General features: G+C 43.2%; 8 non-coding genes across 8 annotated transcripts; 1 reads left to right on the forward strand and 7 right to left on the reverse strand.

Moving 5' to 3' along the window:
* The first annotated feature begins 1208 nt into the window (after nucleotides 1-1208).
* Trnat-ugu (transfer RNA threonine (anticodon UGU)) lies at nucleotides 1209-1283 on the forward strand. The gene has a single exon. It is a non-coding gene; the product is annotated as a tRNA-Thr (tRNA).
* An 11586-nt stretch (nucleotides 1284-12869) lies between these two features.
* Trnas-cga (transfer RNA serine (anticodon CGA)) lies at nucleotides 12870-12943 on the reverse strand. Its single transcript has one exon. It is a non-coding gene; the product is annotated as a tRNA-Ser (tRNA).
* Nucleotides 12944-13170: 227 nt separating this feature from the next.
* Nucleotides 13171-13244, reverse strand: Trnas-cga (transfer RNA serine (anticodon CGA)). The gene has a single exon. It is a non-coding gene; the product is annotated as a tRNA-Ser (tRNA).
* Nucleotides 13245-13470: 226 nt separating this feature from the next.
* Nucleotides 13471-13544, reverse strand: Trnas-cga (transfer RNA serine (anticodon CGA)). Its single transcript has one exon. It is a non-coding gene; the product is annotated as a tRNA-Ser (tRNA).
* A 226-nt stretch (nucleotides 13545-13770) lies between these two features.
* Trnas-cga (transfer RNA serine (anticodon CGA)) lies at nucleotides 13771-13844 on the reverse strand. The gene has a single exon. It is a non-coding gene; the product is annotated as a tRNA-Ser (tRNA).
* A 227-nt stretch (nucleotides 13845-14071) lies between these two features.
* On the reverse strand, nucleotides 14072-14145 carry Trnas-cga (transfer RNA serine (anticodon CGA)). Its single transcript has one exon. It is a non-coding gene; the product is annotated as a tRNA-Ser (tRNA).
* A 226-nt stretch (nucleotides 14146-14371) lies between these two features.
* On the reverse strand, nucleotides 14372-14445 carry Trnas-cga (transfer RNA serine (anticodon CGA)). Its single transcript has one exon. It is a non-coding gene; the product is annotated as a tRNA-Ser (tRNA).
* Nucleotides 14446-14972: 527 nt separating this feature from the next.
* On the reverse strand, nucleotides 14973-15046 carry Trnas-cga (transfer RNA serine (anticodon CGA)). Its single transcript has one exon. It is a non-coding gene; the product is annotated as a tRNA-Ser (tRNA).
* Nucleotides 15047-22144: the final 7098 nt, after the last annotated feature.

Raw genomic sequence — 22144 nt, forward strand, 5'->3', positions numbered from 1 at the left:
TTCCTTGGCTGACATAGTATCCAAAGGCCGCCATTAATCTGTCGGCAATACCATGTGGCATTTGCAGTACCTGTGCCAGGTGCAGCAGTCGCGAGGCCAGGTGAACATTAGTGTAGTCCACCCTTTGGAGCAGGTCGTGCGTTCGGAGTGAATTGTTGCGTATGTGCAGTCGGACATTCTGGAGGAGACGTCGATAGCTCGCCGCCGCTGATTGCCGTAGCAATCGGGTGAACAATACACCTAATCATCGCAAGATGTCCACCGTCGTAAACTGACTGTGCAGAGCGTCCAGCCCTCGACCGATGTGCATGATCTTGGTTTTATTCACGTGGACCCTGCTTCCCGCAGCTACTCCGTACGTAGTAAGAAGGGTAACCACCTGACTTACTTCGTTCTCCGACCGGACGAGTATCATCAAGTCGTCGGCATATGCACGACACGTGAAGGAGCTCGCACGGAGTCGGACGCCTGTTAGAGTCCGTCTAAGAGTCTGCATCAATGGTTCGAGCGCTATTGTAAACAGTATCATCGACAAGGGATATCCTTGCCTAACTGAGTTCCAAACAGGAATCGTTCCTACCTCCCTGCCATTGACTCTCACCGTCGAAGAAGCGCCGCGAAGGAGGCGTATGAGGACTGTAATAAAATCCTGTGGTATCGCCATGCATCGCATGGTCGAGTCAAGGAAATCATTGTCGATCCTGTCAAAGGCACGATCAAAATCCACCGATACGAACGCCGCTCGCATGCGACAAGCTTCCGTCAGGGAAATTACGTCACGGTATTCGCCGAGGATAGAATGTATGTTGCTCCGAACCCCTAGACAAGCCTGGTCTGGTGGTATTGTCTTGGATATTACAGTCTTGAGCCTTGCCGCCAACATTCGCGCAAAGATCTTATAGTCAGTATCGAGCATCGTGAGAGGTCTAAATTGATGGACGCTTTCACTCGCTGTCGATTTCGGTATTGGTATGAGCAGCCCCGCCATGAACTGCGACGGAACGTCCGTGTCAGGGCTCAGTAACTCATTATACATCAATACCAACTGGGACATCATTAAATCCGCAAATGCGCGATAAAATTCGAGTGTCAACCCATCTGGTCCAGGGGATTTATGCACCGCACCCTTCGCTAGGGGACATGTTGGGAATGTAGATCTCACGGGGAGCGTGCAAGGGATATGTCCCTGCAGACGCACTATCGTCTGTGCCCTCGGTGGCTCAGATGGATAGAGCGTCTGCCATGTAAGCAGGAGTTCCCGGGTTCGAGTCCCGGTCGGGGCACACATTTTCAACATGTCCCCAATGAAGTACATCAACGCCTGTTTGCAGCTAGGGTGTCTATTTAATTATGATTTCATTTCTAGCAAAGCTGCATGGTCATCCACGGTATGTGTTCTTTCGGGAACAGATACTACCGTCATATATAATCAAAATAAAAGTCAAATAACGTGAAAAACCACGTACAAAGAAAATATACATAAAAATCAAAACGAACAAGCGAGACATCAATCACAGTTTCTTGTTCATCAACGAAGTAGCTCGATCATTGGCTCGAAATGCGGTTTTCAGTTTTCACAGCTTTGTCACATCCCAACACTTCTCAGCAAGCTGTTATACCAGTATGATTCTATATGCATTCTTTAAGAGTGCATACCTAGCTTAATGCCCCGCACGGTCTGTAAGTCCCAAGGAGCTGGCCTTCGATCTTGATGGTGCGTGCCATTGTGATCACTATGGCACGCCAATCTTCATTCGGTGTTCATGGTGCTAAATTAATGGTTTGTTTCGAACGTTTCTTGAATTTCGATAACGATCATTTTGTGAAATGTAATACATTCGCCCCACGGAATGCTAATTTCTGCACCTCTCAATCACTAATTTTCTGTCCCCCTCTTGATGCACATGGTGAGTCATTAGCGGCTAATATTTTTCCTCTCATAACTGTGAACACAACCTTTCAAATAAGCCTTACTAAAGATTGAACTTGCGACCTCGGTTTCAAGAGGTTCCATTGTTAGTGCGCTAGCAATAATTGTGTCACTGGAAAATGAAATGAAAGAACTGTAACGAAGCATCAGTTACAATGTCTGTTCAGATTGCGTCGCTCTGTCGTACTTCTTTTTGTAAGCCCTCATCGCAAACCTGCGACTAAACCATTCAAAAATTTGATGAATATGCTAAAAGACAGCTATATACAAAACAAGTGCTAGTGACAGTTAAGTAGCATACGTCACATACTCTGAGTCATCATTTCCCCAGACTAAAGCAAACTTTCTAAAACACGACTTCTCATTAGACAAAATGTCTATACTACAGTTTAAAACAGAAAGCTAAAGATAAACCAGCTTTTGCAAGTGCTCTCGCTATGGCTACGGTACTGAACTCAGTTGTACTGAGACTGTAGTCAGTGTAGGGGTTCCAGTTGGATCACAGCACATTGGAAAATATCATTGACTGGTGGAATTGTGCTGACCAGTCATCTTCACTTCAGGTAGTTAGATCCAGTGCACTGATACAAGAGTCTTCGGTTCTTGATTGGGTACAGTTGTCAGAAATGAGTTGCTACTATGCGAGACTCGGATGTGCAGTATTAGGCAAGCTATTAGGTGACGTAGTTGAAATTTTGCAAGGTATGGCAGTTAATTTATTCCCGATACTAGCCTTGGTGGATACAACGAAACCCCGTCCACAAAGTCGTGAGCCACAACGATGAACGTTCTGCAGTTCACACGCAAGATATTTACGTACGTTACAAATAAACTTTTCATGCACAATGAGTAAATAATGTCTTGCAGCGCACAACCAACTGCAGCCGCGCATCACTTTCTGGGACACTGTTTGTGACAGCCCGATAACGCATGAAGTGATTCAGCTGTTAATATTTTTTCTTATTTCACAAATGTTGTAATAAAATTGTTTTAATAAGTACATCTTAATGAGTTCACTGAGGAGAGACTTCTCACCTCTTTGTAAATTCCTATTTGACGTCTCGTTTAATTAATAAATAGAATCTAAGAGGATTTGCGGTGTAGTGGTGGGATTAAAGGGACCAGACTTCTACGGTCATCGGTCATTTGCGGTGTAAACCATTCCCTAATGGTCAATGAGGGCGTAAAGTGCCCCGTTGGTTTCACATCAGGTAAAGCGGTTGAACGATCTGTAGTGCTGCGTGCAACCTACATGTGAAAATTTCCCCTGGTCGCAGGCATCGATCAGTAGATTTGTGTGATGTCAGTTGCGTGACGTCAGTTGCGTGACATCAGTTGCGTATTAGAGCACTTAAGGTGCTGTGAATGACAATAACATTACAATGTTTGTAACATATCAGGACTGTTACAGCTGCTTCACTTACTGAACCTCTAGCCTTCACAACTGTTTAAGATGTCTTGTCACATCCAAGAGTTTCACAGAGGAAGATTCTTGTAGTCGTCATTCTTTGCAGTTCTCGTCACTCTGAAATTGCGAAAGAAGATCTGCCGTCTTTAGATTGTTTGGCTGTGATGATATTAGCAATCATTAGTTACAACGGAGGAAGAATAAGCTGTATGCAAAAATATTCATTACGGCAGTTAGCCACATTATCCGCTATTCTTCTGAGGCAATGCATCTAAAGTCATAAAAACATTGATTCTACCGAAGCATACAGTAAGAATATTACGCAAATGTGATATCCGAACATTTTTAACAATCCTCGTCCCGTACCTTAATATTCTTATAGTGGCGGATCAAAGCGTTTACTTCCCAAGAGCATTTGTCGTTAATAATGAGAAAGAATCACGTTTTTCTGTTCTTCCTTTGTCATCTGATCTACAAAGTCGCTGGTGTCGGTGTTTATTTCTTGTCCTTCTTCGCAGTCCACAACCGCCACTACCGATACTCTGTAGATTTGATAACGACAGAAGAACTGCAAAAAATGACTCAATTTCATTGTTAAGAACAAACACCACACAGGAGTAAAAGTGATAATGCGTGAGTATGATAACATCAAGCGACAAGGATTGTTCAGGGCGTTCGGTTACAACATTTACATAATATTCTCGACGATTCTGTAGAATAAATACTTTTCTGTACATGGAAATATTGAATATCAATGCCGGTGTGGACATACTACGGTGAATTAGGAATTGGGTCAGGCCATTTTAGTTACTTGCTGTGGTGAAATTTAAATAAAGTGGTTAGGTTATTTCAACGATGTCGGTAGTGATTTTTCCGCGATTAGGGAGCGTAGTGAAATGGAAACTTGTGAGTTACTCCTATTTCATTGAATGGAATATGATTATAGTGCAGATTTTTTTCACCTTTTTCGTGTAGTACGTGTAGTAAATCTAAAGTTGTATTCCCCTGGTTAATTACTGGATAGTATTTGCTTTCTTCAAAAAGGTGAACTGGGTACATGGTGTCCTCATTACTATTTACTATTAAATTTTACTCTTTACTCTGTTACTTTGAAAACCCATGTGAATAATTTGTTTGGTTCAGTAACAATATAGCTGCTTCTCAGTCTATTTCTTTATTATTAATGCATAATATTGAGTCACGTTGCCTGGTAGCTATCTGGTTTTATATATTGTTTTCGCCTTACGATCCTTGAATAGTCCGGTGCACTGGCAATCACATAGTGACTGGCAATCAGAACACATTAGTACTAAGTAGTTTTCCTTTGCACGCTTTAAGGTTCCAATTGCAGATGAGATAGATCTACACCTACTGTTTCGCCATTTGCTGTTCGTTAATTATTGTGCTAAAAGATCTCGCACATTACTGTGACAACACAAAGTATTTGTTCATGGTTTGTGTGTTCATATAGATTATTTAAAAATTCGTGGCATTTAAAATCAACGATTTGAAAACTGAGGAGATCTCCCCACTACGTCACAGGTAGAAAGCTAATATTTGTTCAGTTTGATCACTGTCTTTACGAATCAGTACTCACTGTGTAATACCTAAATATTAGCTATGAAAACCGATCCCTTAGTCACGCAGTTTGAAGAAGAGCGTGTGTGAGACTGTTTCTAATAAACATTACTAGTCAGATAGCTTTCCGAAATAATTTTATTGGGAATACGAATTCTACTCTTGCATACCTTAGAGGTTTCAGTGCTTAACTGCCACTACTTGTGGGAGTAGCCATTGATTTTTATCACAGGACGCGTCTTTCAGTATAACGATGTGTCCTCCCTAGTCGTCAAATCTGCAGTGCCTAGGATACCTGCTTTCTCGGATCGCCAGACAATAATTCAAGCAAGTCGTATTACTAAATTTTATTACAAAAGGATATGGTTACAACAGTTGACATTATGATATGCAGACGTGTCGCGAACAAAGGACGACAGACAAACCAAAAAGCCCTTCAGTAAGTACAATTCGTAATACAAGTGAAGTAATACAGTTTCTAAGTTGCTGCTACTCAAGTGCCTATTCTTGATGCCACTGTGGAAGACGGCGAACTGGCAAGCGGCCAGGCGGAGCGGCGCTTATGTCCTCTTCGCCTAGAGGCCGCTGCTGTCTCTTTGTCGTCCTAGAGAGGGGTCGGTCAGCCTACTATTGGCTGACGTCTTCTTAACAGCCCTGTCTGCTGTGACGGTCCTGACCGACGTGCTGGCGCTTAACTTTACGCCGGAACAGATGAGGTAGAGAAATTATTTACATAATTAAAATAGATGAAAATTTAGTTTTGATGAGGACTGGAATTCTATACAAGGAGAGAATATGTTCCATGTAAACTTCATATGTTACTTACAGAACGTTGTTACAGAATACCCGAAATCCCTACTCTAGGAAACTTGTGGTAAGTTCCTATGGCACCAAACTACTGAGGTCATCGGTCAGGCTTAGACACTACGTAACTACCTTACGCTGAGGACACACCTATGCCCGAGCGAGGACCCTTAACGTGCTACGGGGGGAGTCGCCCGAGCCGTGGTAAGGGGCCCCCTGACCAAACTACTGAGGTCATCGGTCAGGCTTAGACACTACGTAACTACCTTACGCTGAGGACACACCTATGCCCGAGCGAGGACTCTTAACGTGCTACGGGGGGAGTCGCCCGAGCCGTGGTAAGGGGCCCCCTGACCGCGCGGCTACCACGCGCGGCTATCCCGACTCTCACGACACAGGTAACCAGACACCGGACGCGGAGGTAGACGCAAGTCGCGCCTACGAGTCGACTGGGTGCGTTTAACCGTGTAGTTGTTCTGTTACACGGACAGCCAATTGAGGTTGAAGATGATGTGCTCCCCTAGTGACGTGGGAACTGGGTGGGTGTCGTTTTCTTTCCCTAAAGTGGCATGACGACATTGCACTAACTGTAGTAAAAGCAAATGGCAGGTGGTTTAGTTGGAAAAAGATTAAGTAAATGTAATTCATCGAAAAAGAAGTGGCTCACAAAACACTTCGTAACCTCCCCACTATATTTTTTTCTGTTTGAAATTTAGCCCAATTATACCTCCCCTCTTTAAAAGTCTGTGTAGTACCAAAACTGCGTATTCACGAACTGTAGTCCAATTTACACCCGTATGCTAACCTTTGACTAAACATAACCTAATTTGAATTGGACTGTAACTGATCTGAATGCAGCTTGTCTTTGTATTAAATGCGCAACAGAAGTAAAACAATTATCTGGCCCTAATCAAAATTCCCGTCTTGAGAATGTTGTTCCAGATTTCTCGAAAGCACAACAGCAAACAGGAGACCGGTAGCGGCTACGCTAAATTACTATTTCTAGATACATATTCAAATTGTTGCATGTGGTAATGCGTAATGATAAACAATGTAATCGTGAGAATAACTATTCCTATGAAATGAGACTCCAAGACAAGTATTTTGGAATAAATTACGTACTCGAAAAACGCAGAGTACAACTTCGAGTGACCTTCACACATAACATAGTTCTGAACAAGACTATACTTAACAAAGTGAACAGTGATTAGAAAGGGTACAATGTTAACAGAGAATTTATATAAAATGCCAAACAGATTAATCAGTTAATATGTTACTACGTGACTCATGGAAGTGAGGTGGTCTTTCTCTCATCTCTGAGCAACTTAACTAGTTGACAATAACCATTCCAAAAAATTAGGTACGCAGTGTTGCTGTCTTACCTGAAAATTCTTCGCTTCAAAAAGAACCACATTATTCAAAATTTGTATTCATTCCACCTTCCATTGTATATCTCACATTCATCCTTGATGTCCTTTCTTTATCCAACAGATGCAATAAGAGGTCCACACAGCACTACTAAATACGGCCATCACCTACCATACTTCAAATAAAAACGTATCAGGCTGCGCAGAGGCTAAGACTATGCCACGACAAGACCAAAGACTGTTTGACAGTAACGTAACTTACTGACTCTCTGACGTGCACATCGATGACATACAAAAATAAAAAAATGGCACAGCCACGTTACAAATTGTTCGATCGGTCGAAAGTATGTTCATTAGCTTGAGAGCTTACGAAGGAGGATTAAGGGAGGATGTGCATGAAAAGCTTTTACTCACGTTATCAGACAGTTCGCCTGTTAAATATTTATTTCGTGGACAATAGAGTGCAAAGCACCTTTAAACTCAGTTTTGAAAATTTTTATTGGGATGAAGAAATTATAAAATTATCAGTTTTCTGTAATTATCACTGTCTCTTGTTTCTCATATCGTATTGAATAAATCACTACCAAAATTAAACTATGTCATGTCTACAACCATATAAACAATTTTTCATAAACAATTTTAAATATATTTGATAAAAAAGATATTATAGCATTTTACATCTTTTTCGTGGGAATCCTTAGAGAAATTTCACCAACTTCATCGACATATCTTTGCTTAAACAATGCATTTGAAAAATTAGCTCTGTGTATTTGTTTGTTACACCACGAGAAATTTGTTTGTTGCACCACGAGAAACGTGTGGGCAAAATATCAAGGCATTATGTCAGAGATGTCATCGGCAAAAGGTTCATAGTTGTCACAAAGTATTCTTTCCCACAAAAAGAATTGAAAGACAAATTTCTATGTCTTCAATTATACCCTCTCAGAATATTGCAGGACTTCTTTTCTTTTGTCTTGTTTGCTCTGCTGGCTCCTGAGTAGACACACGACAATGATAAATTAACGCTAAGGAGTGAATGCACCTACCTTCAATTACAACATCATAAGTTGCAAGTTTTACAACTGTAGATGATAAAAATATCGCCTTGGGGCAACATTTCCTGATAACTGCATTCAGAGAGTGATTTGGATTTTGAGGTTTGGCATGAACCCACTCCCTAAGTTGGTCAGCATTTGCCAGGAACCTTGACAGCATTCATTACACATTCAAGAATGCATTACTTGTGGGTGTAGGAATTATCCCACAAGCAGTTGTGTAGCAGGAAAAAAAATCGAACAACATAGTTTTTTCGCCGGCCGCGGTGGTCTAGCGGTTCTAGGCGCTCAGTCCGGAACCGCGGGACTGCTACGGTCGCAGGTTCGAATCCTGCCTCGGGCATGGATGTGTGTGATGTCCTTAGGTTAGTTAGGTTTAAGTAGTTCTAAGTTCTAGGGGACTGATGACCACAGATGTTAAGTCCCATAGTGCTCAGAGCCATAGTTTTTTCATGACTTCCCAAACGATTTTAGGTATGAATTCAACAAAAAGATTTTACTACTGAGTGCAAAAAAGAAATCGAAGAATAAAATCTTCGGTCACTGCTGCACACGTCCCCCATTAAACGGAAGAGACGGAGAAGATTCAAGGGAGAGTGGGACGATCTGTGACGGGATCGCTAACAATACCTGAGATCGTTTCGGGAATGCTCAACAACCTCCAATAGCGGTTGCTGCAAGAGAGATGTTATGCATCACTGACATGGTTACTGTTGAAATCCCGAGAGTGTAGTTCGATGAAGAATCGCAGAACGTGTCTCCTCTTAAATTTATCTAGCAAAATTACCATGACCTGAAAATCGTATAAATTAGAACTCATACGAGAGACTGTAGGGAGTCGTTCTTTCCAGGCACCAATTGGGCACCACGATCTGCCCCCCCCCCCCTTCGCTCCTCCTCCCTGCATGCCGCAAGACAGCTTTCGGAGTATAAATGTAGATGTACATGTAGACGTTTTCCGTGCTAATTGATGTCTGTTTACAAATCACAAGAAATACTTGGATGCAATTAGAGCGCGCCGTGTGCTTTTCATCGGCTCTCTGTGGCTTTTGTTTGAAGGGTAAGATAGAGAGAAACGTTACCGGAAAGCTTGGAAGCTATGTAAAAGCGCTGCCATTTCTCGACACATTTCCGTGAGTATGGGCGCTAGCTAGTCTGCCTCGCAGGTGTCGATCAGCTACACGTTCTGTACCCCGAGGCAGACAGGACGCGAGTATGCAGCCAGTTCTCAGCACAGGAAGCTACCTGTGACGTGGCCTAAGAGAAATGGGGAGTGCTTTCAAGTAATGAGGGTAGATGGACGAAAAGAAGCCCACGTCCAACAAAATAAAACACAAAGCTATTACGGAACTGTGTTTATTAAGCACCAGACGTAACAGGGCTAGCGTGTCAAAGGCGTCAGGAATTCGCGCTGACTTGTTTCATAAGAGCGCCAGTGTACCGCGCGTCAGTATTTTGTGGCCTTACAAACTATAATAATTCTTACAGCCTGCATTGCATAGCCGTGTATCGCAGTTACTTCTGTGTAGCTTCGGACTGGATGTCCAGCGGAGTTCAAGGATTTTGCACTGAGGTAGCCAATCAGCTATTCGCCACGAAAATTTTGAGTGATCGTGGTCGCAACAAATGGTTCAAATGGCCCTAAGCACTATGGGACTTAAGATCTGAGGTCATCAGTCCCCTAGACTTAGAACTACTTAAGCCTAACTAACCTCAGGACATCACACACATCCATGCCCGAGCCAGGGTTTGAACCTGCGACCGTAGCAGCAGCGCGGTTCCGGACTGAAGGGCCCAGAACCGCTCGGCCACAGTGGTCGCAACAGGAAACAATTCTGGTCTCTGCTTTTTGTACTGCGAGGAAGCTCCGATGATAATTTTAAGACGGATAAAGCACGTCTGCAATTTCAAAATACTGTTTCATGCAACTGAGCGACGTGGTCCCTGCATGATTCTGTCTTAATCTGTGCGTTTCACGGATTCCTTTCTTACAGATTCTGTTGCTTTTGAGTCATTTATATTCAGGGTAAATTCTTGCGTTGCCTATGTGTTCAAACACTAATGAAAACCAACATTCCTTTGTGATCAGTTCGGAATAATGAGACCAAGCACGTAGCGTTATCCAGTTGCGATTAACACATCCACGAACACTGGTGGTATTCAGACTCTCTTTCAACTAAAAGTAAGGTAAAACGATTTCATTGTATTATTTTTGATCTTGTTAAATAACGACACTAGTGATCGTTATTGTGCAGTGTTTCAGACAAGCTGTAAACACCCCGCACGGGATTGTCTATCCTTCAGAGAACCACCTGAAACGTTAGAATATGTTTCTGCCATAGTTTGCGGCTGGCTTTTCGTTACATTTAAAGGTATCCTGGGTTTGGACACACAGTCACGTGACTATGTATGTTTGTATTCGACAGTGTGTTTCCTTACTGTACATGGCACCTTTCAACTGTTTTGCTTCAATAAGAAATTAATTCACTTCGCCACGCACTGCTCTGCAATCTTTCGTAATGTATACAGCTATGAGGTAAGTCGGTCTGGTTTGATTTACTGACGCGCTGACTTCGCAACAGCCACGTACTCGTATCAGTCCCTTCAACATAAATTTCTTCTTCTGTAGGATTCGAAGTTCTTGTCCTAGGTTCTTAGTTGCAGAGAATGCAGGTGGAAAGCACGTTGTCTTGCATTTGTTATATCTACAAAATGAATCTCATTACGCCGGTGTGCATTACTGCAGCAGCATTACTCGTTCTAACTTATTAATTTGTTTATCTCAGAAGCTCTTAAATGGAACTAACATTGTCATTCGAATTTCCGAGTCAGACTGCAGTATCGGGGAATCACGGCTGAAAATATGCTGAAAATCTGGGAGAATTGTTTAACTGTTTTCCACGTCTACGTGATTACTCTGAAATTCACAAACAAGTGCCTGGTAGAGACTTGACCGAACCACCTTCACAATATTTCTCTACCGTTCCACTCACGAATAGCACGGTAAAAACGAATACTTAAATCTTTGCGTGCAAGCTTTGCTTCCTCTGACTTCATTACGACGGTCATTTCTCCCTAGATAGCCGGGATTTTAGTTCTGTGTCATTAGCTTTATAAATGTAATATGGACAAAAAAATTGTAGTGAAAGACTCTTTCATTTTGTTTTCTTCGCTGTACATCACTATCACGATAATTAAATTCATTGTTCACAATTACTAGGGCCACTTCGTTTCACTGAGGTGCGTTAAACGGTCTTTCCTGCTCGCGTGTTGGGCTTTTATCAGCTCGAATTATTATTTTATAGTTATCTGCGACCATTTTTTAGTTTTGATTTTTGAACATTCATTCCAGTCCATTAGTTTTATGTGGCAAACGTTGTAGATCCAGGATTATATCTCGATGCAACCCAGTAGTGTTCAAAGAGCGCTACATCACTTCCGTTTCCTATAAAGTAAACTTGTAAAAACTTCGGCTTCTCATTTGGAAATGGTAACAATGATCCAGTTTTACGATACACCTGTCATTCGGTTCCGAACACCGGATTAAATCCTTCCTTCTATGTTACTGCCGTTCCTGCAAATGATGTCATTTCGAAACGTGCGTCATAGCGACTTTTTTTTCTTTTCAAAAAGTCAGTCGATATCAGTGTTTCGCCTTTCATATATTCAACGAATTCAGGTGGAGGTGATTTTAGTTTGGCAATGGAATATTACCATTTGAGCAACATATAATTGGTGTTTCTCCTTTCAATTTTTTCGCCTTACAATATTTACATAGTATATCTCTCGATTGCTATTCTCCGATGTTCATTATATTTTTGGTAGGATCGTAATTAAATTCCTCATTTTTAAGGCAGTGACGTCCTTGCCTCCTTACGTATCCATAATTTGAAGATGTATCAATGACTGAGCTGCGACCTGACTTCCTAAGCGAAGATTATTTATCCATCTGTATTCTGTTCATCACTTTTATTGCTACCTCACCTTTTTCCTATTTTTTTTTTCTAGACTTCTTTATTCTCCGATCTGTCACCCTAATATTTTCACATTGCTCTTCTGTTAGATTATGTTTTCTTCGTTGAGAATTTTATCGGAACACTTCGTTGGTCCGCGCCGTCTTTCGTCTTTTCGACACTAAACGGGGGCGCGAAAAGCTGCTTTTACGTTTGCGCCTCTTTGCTCCAACATATTTGCACATTCATTATTATTACGCACAGATATTAACCTCTTTTCCTTCAAATGAATAGTTTTGGCTAAAAAGTGAAATATTCAGACACATGTTCCATATATGGGCCCTATATATATACAAATTTCTGATAAATACATTTATATATAAATTCTGATATATATATATATATATTTAGATATGTATCAGAATTTTACAACAGAACAATAGGCATTCAAACGTGTACGCAATAATTCTGGCCTGTCAAAGTACAAGCGGCGTGGTATGACAGCAGATAGCGGTAGTGGTCGGGGTTCCACTGCGAAAGACCAATACGCAGTTGGCCGGTCACAAATATAGGTTCTGAGCTACACCCAACCAGTCTGGGAACGGTCATACTAACTGATCATCCCACTGCCATTGTAATTCGACAGGTGAATAGTCTCGCACTAGACTATGGAATAAAAAAATCTGTGGATGGGCAAATGAGATCCAGAATGAGAATCTCACTCTGCAGCGGAGTGTGCGCTGATATGAAACTTCCTGGCAGATTAAAACTGTGTGCACCGACCGAGACTCGAACTCGGGACCTTTGCCTTTCGCGGGCAAGTGCTCTACCATCTGAGCTACCAATGCACGACTCACGCCCGGTCCCACAGCTTTACTTCTGCCAGTATCTCGTCTCCTACCTTCCAAACTTTACAGAAGCTCTCCTGCGAACCTTGCAGAACTAGCACTCCTGAAAGAAAGGATACTGCAGAGACATGGCTTAGCCACAGCCTGGGGGATGTTTCCAGAATGAGAATTTCACTCTGCAGCGGAGTGTGCGCTGATATGAAACTTCCTGGCAGATTAAAACTGTGTGCACCGACCGAGACTCGAACTCGGGACCTTTGCCTTTCGCGGGCAAGTGCTCTACCATCTGAGCTACCAATGCACGACTCACGCCCGGTCCCACAGCTTTACTTCTGCCAGTATCTCGTCTCCTACCTTCCAAACTTTACAGAAGCTCTCCTGCGAACCTTGCAGAACTAGCACTCCTGAAAGAAAGGATACTGCAGAGACATGGCTTAGCCACAGCCTGGAGATGTTTCCAGAATGAGATGTTCACTCTGCAGTGGAGTGTGCGCTGATATGAAACTTCCTGGCAGATTAAAACTGTGTGCACCGACCGAGACTCGAACTCGGGACCTTTGCCTTTCGCGGGCAAGTGCTCTACCATCTGAGCTACCAATGCACGACTCACGCCCGGTCCCACAGCTTTACTTCTGCCAGTATCTCGTCTCCTACCTTCCAAACTTTACAGAAGCTCTCCTGCGAACCTTGCAGAACTAGCACTCCTGAAAGAAAGGATACTGCAGAGACATGGCTTAGCCACAGCCTGGAGATGTTTCCAGAATGAGATGTTCACTCTGCAGTGGAGTGTGCGCTGATATGAAACTTCCTGGCAGATTAAAACTGTGTGCACCGACCGAGACTCGAACTCGGGACCTTTGCCTTTCGCGGGCAAGTGCTCTACCATCTGAGCTACCAATGCACGACTCACGCCCGGTCCCACAGCTTTACTTCTGCCAGTATCTCGTCTCCTACCTTCCAAACTTTACAGAAGCTCTCCTGCGAACCTTGCAGAACTAGCACTCCTGAAAGAAAGGATACTTCAGAGACATGGCTTAGCCACAGCCTGGGGGATGTTTCCAGAATGAGAATTTCACTCTGCAGCGGAGTGTGCGCTGATATGAAACTTCCTGGCAGATTAAAACTGTGTGCACCGACCGAGACTCGAACTCGGGACCTTTGCCTTTCGCGGGCAAGTGCTCTACCATCTGAGCTACCAATGCACGACTCACGCCCGGTCCCACAGCTTTACTTCTGCCAGTATCTCGTCTCCTACCTTCCAAACTTTACAGAAGCTCTCCTGCGAACCTTGCAGAACTAGCACTCCTGAAAGAAAGGATACTTCAGAGACATGGCTTAGCCACAGCCTGGAGATGTTTCCAGAATGAGAATTTCACTCTGCAGCGGAGTGTGCGCTGATATGAAACTTCCTGGCAGATTAAAACTGTGTGCACCGACCGAGACTCGAACTCGGGACCTTTGCCTTTCGCGGGCAAGTGCTCTACCATCTGAGCTACCAATGCACGACTCACGCCCGGTCCCACAGCTTTACTTCTGCCAGTATCTCGTCTCCTACCTTCCAAACTTTACAGAAGCTCTCCTGCGAACCTTGCAGAACTAGCACTCCTGAAAGAAAGGATACTGCAGAGACATGGCTTAGCCACAGCCTGGAGATGTTTCCAGAATGAGATGTTCACTCTGCAGTGGAGTGTGCGCTGATATGAAACTTCCTGGCAGATTAAAACTGTGTGCACCGACCGAGACTCGAACTCGGGACCTTTGCCTTTCGCGGGCAAGTGCTCTACCATCTGAACTACCAATGCACGACTCACGCCCGGTCCCACAGCTTTACTTCTGCCAGTATCTCGTCTCCTACCTTCCAAACTTTACAGAAGCTCTCCTGCGAACCTTGCAGAACTAGCACTCCTGAAAGAAAGGATACTGCAGAGACATGGCTTAGCCACAGCCTGGGGGATGTTTCCAGAATGAGAATTTCACTCTGCAGCGGAGTGTGCGCTGATATGAAACTTCCTGGCAGATTAAAACTGTGTGCACCGACCGAGACTCGAACTCGGGACCTTTGCCTTTCGCGGGCAAGTGCTCTACCATCTGAGCTACCAATGCACGACTCACGCCCGGTCCCACAGCTTTACTTCTGCCAGTATCTCGTCTCCTACCTTCCAAACTTTACAGAAGCTCTCCTGCGAACCTTGCAGAACTAGCACTCCTGAAAGAAAGGATACTGCAGAGACATGGCTTAGCCACAGCCTGGAGATGTTTCCAGAATGAGATGTTCACTCTGCAGTGGAGTGTGCGCTGATATGAAACTTCCTGGCAGATTAAAACTGTGTGCACCGACCGAGACTCGAACTCGGGACCTTCGCCTTTCGCGGGCAAGTGCCCTACCATCTAAGTTTCATATCAGCGCACACTCCACTGCAGAGTGAAATTCTCATTCTGGAAACATCCCCCAGGCTGTGGCTAAGCTATGTCTCCGCAGTATCCTTTCTTTCAGGAGTGCTAGTTCTGCAAGGTTCGCAGGAGAGCTTCTGTAAAATTTGGAAGGTAGGAGACGAGATACTGGCAGAAGTAAAGCTGTGGGACCGGGCGTGAGTCGTGCTTCGGTAGCTCAGATGGTAGAGCACTTGCCCGCGAAAGGCAAAGGTCGCGAGTTCGAGTATCGGTCGGTGCACACAGTTTTAATCTGCCAGGAAGTTTCATATCAGCGCACACTCCGCTGCAGAGTGAAATTCTCATTCTGGAAACATCCCCCAGGCTGTGGCTAAGCCATGTCTCTGAAGTATCCTTTCTTTCAGGAGTGCTAGTTCTGCAAGGTTCGCAGGAGAGCTTCTGTAAAGTTTGGAAGGTAGGAGACGAGATACTGGCAGAAGTAAAGCTGTGGGACCGGGCGTGAGTCGTGCTTCGGTAGCTCAGATGGTAGAGCAATTGCCGGCGAAAGGCAATGGTCCCGAGTTCGAGTCTCAGTCGGTGTACACAGGTTTAATCTGCCAGGAAGTTTCGACAACTGAGATGATCGCTTCTAATGGACAAAGTACATAACTCAGCAGGCGACAGCAAAGTACGGCAGCTGCACCTTCAGAGCGAAGGGATGAACTCACCAAGCGCTGAAATTGGGTTTATAATGTAGCGAGGGTGGCTCAATAACCCACAGGCAGGGAACCGCAGCGATGGGGTTGACTTTTTTAAACAATCTATACAGTACTTTTATCTTTTGTTTTTTGATGGGCAGATCGTCATTTTCAAATGATTAAACATTATGATATATAAATGAAAGTAATGAAATTCACATGCACAGAGATTCCAAATGGATAAAGAGTAATAGGAAAAAAAAATTAGAGGAATTGACGAAGTTAAGACACTGATGAGATTGATGTCAAAGAATACAAGCAAAAGAAATTGCGTGTAAATAAAAGAAATTGCGTGTAAATTAAATACTTGAATAAAAATAGTTCTCGAACTGATATCGACAAAGAAATCGAAAATAAAGAAAATCTCATTGTACATTCTTAGACATAAAAACTGACCGCCGGCCGGCCGCCACAGAGACTAAGTCCGAGACGTTCACTTCAGGTGGCCAATAAAACTTACTGCCCCTGACAGCTCTAAGTCCGGCCATCTGCACAATCTGGCAACACTGTAAGATGTGGAAGTTTCAGGAGGAAGTGTTGTCTACTTCCTAGTTGATGTCGGATTGTGTGAGCCCGTGGAGTACTGGTAATTGTCGTGCATTCTAAACTTATGGCCGCCTGTTCGCGTAAAACAGATTTTTTTTTTCCACATTTCGGCCCTGGACTAAAGTTATGAGTCTGACTGAACATCGAAGATAATTCGCTTAACATTCTACCCACCAGCAATAACAAGTACTTCCAGAAACAATTCCGCAGGACAGCTCGTGGCTGCGTCGCAATCAGAACAGCTGACGCTCGAGCGTTTCCTCGCGCTGCAGCTGCTACCGGCCACCGGCCAGACGCCACCCGCCGCCTGAAATCCGGCGTCGCCCAGGTGAACGCGGCGCGACGCTGTCAGTGTATCAATGTCATTTTCGAATTTGAAGCTCTAGTTATCATCTTACAGCTAAGCATTGGATTTTGCATACCTGAAAATCATTAACTACCGTTGGATGAATGCAGAGGAGGCAGCTAGAAAGATTTGAACCGTGTGTGGAGCGAGTGCTTTTGGAAAAAATACGCCAGAAAAAAATATTCTTGTTTAAACAAAGATCGTTCTGGCATGAATGATTTTCCACATTAAGGAAGTCTCGCCTACTGATATATGTGATGGCTTACTATTTAACAATCATGCGACATTTGCATTCAGCAGGGAAAGTTCAGACGTCTGGTGTAGGACTCTTGCATGGTCTAATGCGAAACAATAAAAATCAACTTAGTGACTATTATTGAACGTCATCAGGTCGCTCATTGAGCATTACTATGCAGTACTGTTACTGGTGACGAGTTATGATGCCTTTATCGTTAACTTCCTAAGATGATATGAAGGGCTGAGGCCCACCAAATGACATAAACAAGCAAAGGATAGTGTGAACATAATACACTACTGGCCATTAAAATTGTTACACCAAGAAGAAATGCAGGTGAAAAACGGGTATTCATTGGACAAATATATTATACTAGGACTGACATGTGATTACATTTTCACGCAATTTGGGTGCGTAGATCCTGAGAAATCAGTACCCAGAACAACCACCTCTGGCCGAAATAACGGCCTTGTTTACGCTTGGGCATTGAGTCCAACAGAGCTTGGATGGCGTGTTCAGGTACAGCTGCCCATGCAGCTTCAACACGATACCACAGTTCATCAAGTGTAGTGACTGGCGTATTGTGACGAGCCAGTTGCTCGGCCACCATTGACCAGACGTTTTAAATTCGTGAGAGATCTGGAGAATGTGCTGGCCACGGCAGCAGTAGAATATTTTCTGTATCCATAAATACCCTTACAGGACCTGCAACATTCGGTCGTGCATTATGCTGCTGATATGTAGGGTTTCGCAGGGATCTAACACATCTGAAATGTAACGTCCATTGTTCAAAGCGCCGTGAATGCGAACAAGAGGTGACTGAGACATGTAACCTATGGCACCCCATACCATCACATCGGGTGATAAGCCAGTATGGCGATGACGAATACACGCTTCCACTGTGCGTTAACAGCGATGTCGCCAATCACGGATGCGACCATCATGATGCTGGAAACAGAACCTGGATTCATCCGAAAAAATGACGTTTTGTCATTCGTGCACCCTGCTTCGTCGTTGAGTACATCATCGCAGGCAATCCTGTCTGTGATGCAGCCTCAAGGGTAACCGCAGCCATGGTCTCCGAGATGATAGTCTATGCTGCTGAAAATGTCGTCGAACTGTTCGTGCAGATGTTGTTGTCTTGCAAACGTCCCCATCTGTTGACTCAGGGATCGAGACGTGGCTGCACGATCCGTTACAGCCATGCGGATAAGATGCCTGTCATCTCGACTGCTAGTGATACGAGGCCGTTGGGATCCAGCACGGCGTTCCGTATTACCCTCCTGAACCCACCGATTCCATATTCTGCTAACAGTCACTGGATCTCGACCAACGCGAGCAGCAATGTTACGATACCATAAACCTCAACGCCAGTCAACTGCTGTTTGTGTATGAGAAATCGGTTGGAAACCTTCCTCGTGTCAGAAGTTGTAGGTGAATGCTCTGAAAAGCTAATCATTTCCATATCAGAAAATCTCCTTCCTGTCGGTTAAATTTCGCGTCTGTATCACATCTTCGTGGTGTAGCAATTTTCATCGCTAGTAGTGTATTTTACATCTGATAGCTCCAAAAATGTGATTTGGCCTACGAATTCTGCCCCAGGGGGTGTGTGCATCACAGCTGGAATTTGTTGCCAACAGCTGAGACACCTTTCGGTCGCAGTGTAAGAAAATCGACCGACAAAACTACATCACCTGTGCTACTGCATGACAACGCACTCTGTTGATCTGAGAAACAAAACTATCCAGGAGATTGATAGGAAAGTCGTCTCTCAGGCACTTGTATTGATAGGGAAGTCCTCTCTCAAGCACTTGTCTCTCTCATCACATACTCGTAAAATTTTACCTTTCCCGCTCTTGATCGATCAACCGTCAAGGCAATTCATTTCTAGACGAAAATACTCTTCAAACCAAACTGATTTAATGACATCATTAGAACCAGTAGGTTTCTACAGACGTAGAATTTGTAAACTACTTTATCATTGTCAGATTGTTTTAGATATCGTGAATGGAAATTCTGCTGCTGATTAATTTCTCATTGATGATTACTGTTGCGTTCGGTAAACTAATGGAAAACGCAATTAAAACAGTCACTGTACTAATACAAATCAAATTCCGCTTACTACGGTAACATCATGACGGCAGTCTATCTTGATAAAGCATTATGTATCTGTAAGACGATTGAGCCTATTTGAACACGAATTAGTAGGATGCTATCGACTTTAGACTTCGAAAAGGTCTGTATTTACTTCATGTCCTGTATCATTCGCAAGTATTATGAAAATGTGGCAGTTCATATATAAAATTACGTATTCACAACAACAAAAAATATGTCGGCAGAAAACAAAAATGGCATTATGAATTTTGCAGTACCGTAAGGTTTTCGCTCTGACACAAACAGGCACTAAAAGTAGCAAGACGAATTTTGCTCGAGCGTTGCCTTACGATTCCCTTATTGAGTTTGTATCTGCCTGCTTGTAGCTCTGCTACTAAAGAATTAAAAATCTGGCTATCAGCGAGTCTCGAAATGCGACCAAAGGCAGCGTACACATGACAGGTAAGCACGTTACCTAGGAGCTAGCGAACAGGTGGGGTGTCTTTGACTTACTTATTGGCCCAGTAGCCGCTATGGCAGATAAATTGCAACATAAGAGACAAGAGTATTTGTATTTACCGTGTGGAACGACTTTCGTTGACTCAAAAGCATTAACTGATATCCTTATGTCACATTTCAAGAGAAAATCACATTATTCAATTGAAATTACAGGATAATATCAAGTGAATTTAGCAGACTAGTTCTGTGCCATCAAGGAAGTAACTCGTCGTTCACAGAGTTGCCAATCATATTCTGCGCTGTTGCCAAGTTTCAGTTATACGGCCAGGAAGAATACCAGCTGATGTGTTCTGTGAGAGACCTCGGAAGTGACTATAGCTTCATCTCAAAGCTGCGGGTGGCAAGTGCCGCAATATCCTCATTATGTGTCAATGAGTCTTATTCGCATTTCTGTAACTAGGTATAGAGGCTATAGTGTAATTACTTGTAATATATCGATGCACTGAGTGCAAACTAAATGTCATAAATTAATAAATGTGACAATTATTTGTGTTTTACTGTCTTAATCGGACCGAAACCTTGAAAGCGTATTCACCAGACGCGATTCACAATTTTGGAGCTTCTCCAGTGGTTGAGTTGGCAACGTATCTTTGCTGTACAATATTGTTATTGAGATTACTGACATTGGCATATCCGCCAGAAGAAAGGCATGGCCTGGCTTCTTGTTTCAGCTTTTCTGACGGATATTCTGCCTTTGCTCGAAACGTGAAGACTTAAGGCGAATTCGAATATTCCATATGGCGAAAATTTGATGTTTCTATTCTTCCAGCTCTAACATTAAAAAAAAATGGTTCAAATGGTTCTGAGCATTATGGGACTCAACTTCTCCGGTCATTAGTCCCCTAGAACTTAGAACTAGTTAAACCTAACTAACCTAAGGACATCACACACATCCATGCCCGAGGCAGGATTCGAACCTGCGACCATAGCGGTCTCGCGGTTCCAGACTGCAGCGCCTAGAACCGCACGGCCACTTCGGCCGGCTCTAACATTCAAAAAACAGTTACAATAAGCGTCAGAAAAACGCCTGTGAACCAACAATTAATAATGCAGTAATAATTAGTGTAATTTTACAAATTCCATCTGTCACCTGATAATTGTGAAAAACTACTTTCTTTTATCTGCACAGCACCGCATTATGAACTCATGGGTTTCATAGGATTCCTATACTTCATTTCGTTGTGATCGGTTTCAATGACAGTAGGGGAGGAGCAAAACCATCTGACTTGAAACATTCTTTTCCAGTGGGATTTGAATCTTTGGCTACAGTTGCAGTAGCACGTCCAGTATCAAGAATGTGAGCAATCACTCATTGCTGTAGTATAGGCTATGGCTAAAAGAAGCAGGTTTCCGACAAAGTAAACGATGAGAGACACTGTCGCTGTCACTTATTAAAGAGGAATTGTTCAGAAAATTACTATATGTAATGAAATGAGTAGGTTGATGCAGCTCCAGTCCGGCACTATCACTGAGTTGCCAAACATTTTCCGAATAGCACTTAAGATAAAAATATATATATATATATATATATATATATATATATATATATATATATATATATATATATATATATATGTGTGTGTGTGTGTGTGTGTGTGTGTTTGTGTGTGTGTGTGTGTGTGTGTGTGTGTGTGTGTGTGTGTGTGTGTGTGTGTGTGTGTGTGTGTGTCTGTTCTTTCGGACATTTCCGAAAGAACAGACTCTACGGATCGCAATAGATAGCCAGGACAGATGTCCAGGCTGTCATGGGCGTTAAAATAGAACAACGGCGTCAGATGAAAATTTGTGCCTGACCAGGTTCGAACCCGGATTCGCAGTGTCTTTTCTTTCGGACATGTCCGAAAGAACCGACACCACACAAATATGCATATTCAGGGTGTTTCGGGAGAAATAGTAGATATTTTAGCAGGTGGTAGCAGAGAAGAAGTCCATAAAAAGATTCCAAATAAATGAGTCCACTTTTTATTGAGTACAGAGATACAGCTGTTAGTACATAACCCTAACAAACTCAAAGGAAAGGCAAATGAGGACGTTCAAAGTTGATTTTCAAAAATTCCCCCACGAACTTCAATGCAAATTTGACTTCTCTTGACAACACCACGTGTAGGTCTTCTGAGGTCGCCTTTGCGTTCTTTTATGAGGGCTGCACTATTCATAATACGAACGATCAGATTGGCTCTTGGGTATACTTTTTCTTTGTAGACTTCGCCTTTAACCATCACTGCAGGCAAAAATCCAAAGTCCGAGGACCTTTGTGGCCAAGAAAAGTGCCCATATCTATTCATCCATCTCCCGGGAAATGTTAGGTTCGGATAATGTCACCTGACGACTAG

The sequence above is a fragment of the Schistocerca nitens genome, chromosome 2 (assembly GCF_023898315.1).
Source record: "Schistocerca nitens isolate TAMUIC-IGC-003100 chromosome 2, iqSchNite1.1, whole genome shotgun sequence".
In the NCBI taxonomy this organism is placed as follows: Eukaryota; Metazoa; Arthropoda; class Insecta; order Orthoptera; family Acrididae; genus Schistocerca; species Schistocerca nitens.